The following is a 5502-nucleotide window of genomic DNA, read 5'->3' on the forward strand; positions in this document are numbered from 1 at the left end:
GCACCAGCCTAATCATTATCTGAGCCCTCTCGTCTTAGTGGAGGTATTAATGAAGGCTCGTTCATGCCTAGACATGAGCTATGCTCAATAGACTGTGTGTGTGTGAGAGAGAGTCACCGTCAACCCTTGCTGAAAACAAGCGTACTTGAGTACGTAGACAAGTAAACCGTGTAGGCATCAATCTTCATTGTCCAAAATTGTCTCTAGATGTAATCATGACAAAGATGTGGGCAGACTGATGATCCTCTGGATCTCGGCGTGCACCCTATCTCCCAAATACAGCACCTATCAGCCCCTATACTCCCTCTGTCAAAAACACATCACAAGGAACCCGTAGTATAATTTAATTCAGGTAGTTACTAATAATACTAACCAACAAGGCAACAATAACAGTAAACCCCATCCAATATTTATATGTCATATCATTTCACTCATAAATTAACATTCCCTCCAAGCCAATACTCCACGGTACTGACACAGGCCCATAGGCCACTGTACCAAGACAATACATACAATAATAATAAATCTTTTGTACTAAATACAAAAACCTGCAAATACTCGTGTCATATCATTCCACTCATCATGAGAATCACACAGAAATTTAAATAAAGGAAAAAAAAGATAAAAACAAAGATACCATCATAGTCAAATCCAAACATGTAACTGAACAACGTAGTAAAATACACATTTTTTAATTTTCTCAACTTCTCTTTCCTTTTTCTTATTATCTTCTGTTTGTGTTAGTTCATATGGACCTATCATCCAGCATCGTAAGGTTGGTACGTTGTCTCTTCACGCTGCCAGAAGAAGAGTCATCGGAAACTTGGCGTTCCATCACTGCTTTGAGGGCCTCTTGAATACATCCTATGGAAGGGTTACCATTACCATAACCATTAGACGATGGATTCTCATCGTTGGGGTCGTCTTCCTCACCGGTGACCACCAGTACGTTCCTCACGCGGCCCCCCAACGTCGTGATCTCAGCTTTGAGAGTGCGAAGGCGGAGGGATTTGAGGGTCTTGATGAGGTCCGCTAAGAGATCAGACCTATCCTCGCAGCAGATCGATGCTTTAATGAGCAACTTGCCATCCCCACATGACTCATCGGGATCCACGGTTAACTCATCGATCTCAGTCGGCACGGGGCTTGCCTCAGCAATCTCTGATGTCTGTCGCTTCAATTCCTTAACGTGCTGTATCACCTCTGCTAGCAACGATGCCTTGTCCGTCTGAAATCCCAACCAAGAAGTAACAAATCAAGCCTTTTTCATCTCAAAAGAATAAGAGCAATGAATGGGCATCTCAGATTACATTGCACTAGATTCTAGAGAGAGAGAAGGGTTGGTTTGAACAAGGAGAGAAGACAGAACGCATGAAAAAACCGAGAGGATGAGTATTTTATTGCGAACCGTATCAGTTTTTACTTTTTACTGGGGCGGATGGGAACTTCAGGCCTGCATGCATGCTTAGGCAGTGAAGGGAATTGCACATAAAGAACTCACTGACACTGACTGTCTTTCTTCTCCATCCCCTCGACATTTTTTCTTCCTCCCAAGCTTTTTTCATCTGGTTTGGTTTCTCTTTTTCATATCAAACTTGGATGGTACACAAAAGCATCACAGAGCTCCAAGCAACTTAAAAACTTCCCATCCTTTCTCGGAACTCTCATAACCAAACGACTATTCCAATCACCACACAGCCTTTCTTATCCCAACAGCTCAAAACCCTAACTACCTAATCTGAAATCTACAAAATATGGGCAGTCGCCATTTATGAGCGTACCTTTTTTTTTCGTTCAAATCATATCTTGGACAAATTTTACCTCAATAAAAGAGAGAGATGGTAGGTAATAATAGTAGGACTTGTCTTTAGAAACGGAAAGAGAAATATGACAGATATAAGAGAATCCCATTAATGGGAGGATCAATAAATAAAAAATTTTGCTCATACTTTCTTCCTATGATCATAAATCTTACTTTGGTGGTATTGGGGAGGAGGGTTCGAAGCTTGTCAAGGTGTCCGTTGATGCGCCCCCGTCTCCTGCGTTCGGCCTCGCTATGGTTTTTGGACGCAGCGAGGGCCTTAGCGTCCATGATCTCTTGCGCGGTGAGCTTGGTCATGTCGGCCTGAAGGCCAAACGGGGGAGACGGGCCACGAACTCCACACCCCAGATGGTCTGATCCGCTGTAGATCCCGATGCCGGAGAAGAAATCCGGCCTCTCGAAGCCGAACTGCAAGCCACGACGATGATACCCTTGGAACAGCAAGGAAGGAGAAGGAGATGGAGAAGGCCGGTCTCCGGCCATACAGCCCAAGAAACTCTCTTGGTCCCTCGTCGGAGCCGTCGAGACATGGAGGGGGTTGGCCGGAATCGTCCAAGGGAAGAAGGTAGACGGCTCAGGGATCGACGACAACCCTCCCACACCATACGTTATGGTCGGGTTGAGATTGAACATATCGTTGATCAACTCGGGGTACACCGGAATATTCTGTGATCCATCGCCGGGACTCTCTATTCTCTTGCCACGCATCTTTCTCCGAGAGGGGGTGGATGGTTCTAGTGGCAAAAAACGCCAAGGGAAAGGAATTTGGATTTCTACTTTCCTTGGGCAAAAAACAAAGTTGGGTGTTTCCACTGCCAATCTGATACTAGTATATATACATGGATCAGTGGATGCGTGTGTGTGTGTGTGAGAGAGAGAGAGAGAGAGGAAAGGGAGAGTTGTGGCCAAACCATGATAAAGAGAAAACTGGTTTGTTTGGTCATTCGTAAAGCCAAGACAGACTTCTTTCGTTCGTAATGCTTTCTGCCATCGTCTTTGTAGGTTATCTTTTTATCGCATTACCTTTTTGTGGCTGCTGTACTCCTTTTTCCTTTCCTCCTACGGCATTCTTTGCCTCCCTTTCCTTTCATTTTTTTTCGAAGACTTTTTTTTTTAACTTTATCTTGTTCTTGAGGTATTCATTTATAAATAAATATACCCGACCGACTGAGACCCAGAGAGAGAGAGATGGGTGTACCTTGGTCAAGGGCATGTTCTTTGTTTTCTAATTGCATGCCTCACTCCCGCTTCCAAAAATGAAGTAATCATTGTCTTGGAACGCACTCCGTCTCTTTCCCTTCATCACCTCGGTTTCAGTATTTTTTTATGTTGTCATACCCTCTCCCTCCCTCTCTCTCTCTCTCTCTCTCTCTCTCTCTCTCTCTATATATATATATATATATATATATATATATATATGAGCCATGGTTGGGGAATGACTCCGGGTGTGGTCACATGACACGCGCACATACACGGAGACATGTGCTAGGTCCCCACCCCCCTCGCTCCCCCTTACTCTTTTTATTGAGAAAGAATGCGTGGTATTTGGTTGGAAGTAAAAGAGAGGGTGGTTTTCTTTTTTTCTTTCCGGGTATTTCTCCTACAAAGATTTGGTGATAGCACCACCACCATGGTGATGGAGGGGTCGGCTCGATGATGTCATGGAGACGGCATCATTGCGTCAGGAGGGATTGCTATTAATGTCACACAAAAACCTGAATTAATATTTTCCCTTCCCCCTCATCACCCCGTTTTGCTCCTGTGTCCCATATTCCTGTTTCCATACGGGGACTGTAGGACATTGTCTATGTTGGATGAGACACCCCACCCAAGCACAGCTTACTCGCTATATAAGCCATACCCCCACGTTTAATCAAGCTGAGTCGTAGTCTTGTCCAACTGTGCTTTCAATGTATGGTTGGGCAGTGAAAAGATCAGGTGCAAATATTTGTGCATTAAGCACCTGATCACACAGGACCTGTCAGTTGTGGGGCCGAAGGCTTGATGGAGGGCAATCAGTTGCTTAATACACAAATATTTGTGCAATCATATTGCACCCGATCATGACTCGGGTGGTCAATAATAAGTTGGATGGTGTGAGATTCACCTTTGCAAAAAAAATTATGTTATGTAATCAAGCATAGTTAATTACAAGGAAGCAAAATGGATATAGAAAGCAACGAGTGATGCGGAAGCGGAGAAGTGTGTGTTTAAAAAATAATACGAATTAAGTGTGAATCTAGATGCATTTTTCAAGCTATTGTGAAAGAGTATGAGAAGAAAAAAAAAAGAAAAGTAAAAGAAATGAACAGAAAAAAGGAGAGGGTGGTGTATGTTCCCCCCCATGATTCACTGAATCCCACGTTTGTGTTCGGGGCTTTGAATGAGCACCACGTATACAAGCACATGGGGCTCGTATTCCCGTGTATGTTGACATAACTTTGCATCGGACTCTGGTGTTGTTGCAAAGACTTAAGTACCCTTTCTTGTTATTCTTCTCATAAAGTGATGGTTTGAGAAAATGACAAAAACGCTCTTTATTCAAAAAAGAAAAAACAAACAGTTCAAAAAAAGGACAAACATGTCCTCCATCCAAAAAGTCGAGGATGATGTTGACTCTTCAAAGTCTTCTTCTTTTTTCTCCGTTCAAAAAAAGGACAAACATGTCCTCCATCCAGAAAGTCGAGGATGATGTTGACTCTTCAAAGTCTTCTTCTTTTTTCTCCGTTCAAAAAAGGACAAACATTTCCTTCATCCAGAAAGTCGAGGATGATGTTGACTCTTCAAAGTATTTTTCTTCTTTCTCCGTAAAACACTGTAAAACCCTCTCTCTCTCTAGAGAAGAAATCAAGGGAGATAAAGAGTTCTCTCTGGAGAAGGCCATGAACATCAACCCTCTCACTCTCTCTCCCTTCTCTTTCTACTTCTGTGCACATCCAACAGACGATCCTACATTGCTCCATCAAATACCGACTAAACTGCACACTGACTGTAACATCATTCAACTTGAAGAGTTGTGGAGTCTGATTCAGAGTTTTTGCCCTTACAGGAGAAGGGTTTGGGGGCTCCTCCCAGCGTGGGTAACATCGTTCAACTTGATTCATTGTGGAGCCTGATTTAGAGTTTTTTCCCTTATAGGAGGGGGGTCCGGGGGCTCCCCCACAACGCGGATCCCAACAGCGATTTGTAGTGTAATCGGGCTTTCCTACAACGATTTGTAGTATTTTCGGGTCTCCAACGAGCCCCACAACGATTTATAGTGTTATCCGGCTTTTCAACAACAATTTTTAGTGTCTTCCGCAAATCGCTATAGCGATTTATAGTATTTTTGGATCTCACTATAGCGATTTGTAGTGTTTTTTAATTTCACTATAGCGATTTGTAGTGTCTTCTGCAAATCGCTATAGCGATTTATAGTGTTTTTGAATCTCACTATAGCGATTTGTAGTGTCTTCCGCAAATCGCTATAGCGATTTATAGTGTTATTCAGTAAGCAAATCGTTGTAAATCGCTACCCGAATTAGGATCAACTTGTCAGGGCCATATCTCCCAAACCGGAGGTCATATTCCAAATCCGTAAAAAGTGGTGTCTTCGTTATTGAGTCTAGTTTATTCGTGTAAATTTTAAGCAATTTCTATTGTCATTTCTTTTCCCATTTTAACTAAAAACCAGACCCTTA

The 5502-nt window shown here is 42.9% G+C and overlaps 1 pseudogene; it reads right to left on the minus strand.

Moving 5' to 3' along the window:
• Nucleotides 1-532: 532 nt before the first annotated feature.
• LOC149841512 (transcription factor bHLH30 pseudogene) lies at nucleotides 533-2530 on the minus strand (annotated as a pseudogene).
• Nucleotides 2531-5502: the final 2972 nt, after the last annotated feature.

This window comes from Nuphar pumila, chromosome 4 (genome assembly GCF_984573655.1).
Source record: "Nuphar pumila chromosome 4, dmNupPumi1.hap1.1, whole genome shotgun sequence".
NCBI classification, from domain to species: domain Eukaryota; kingdom Viridiplantae; phylum Streptophyta; class Magnoliopsida; order Nymphaeales; family Nymphaeaceae; genus Nuphar; species Nuphar pumila.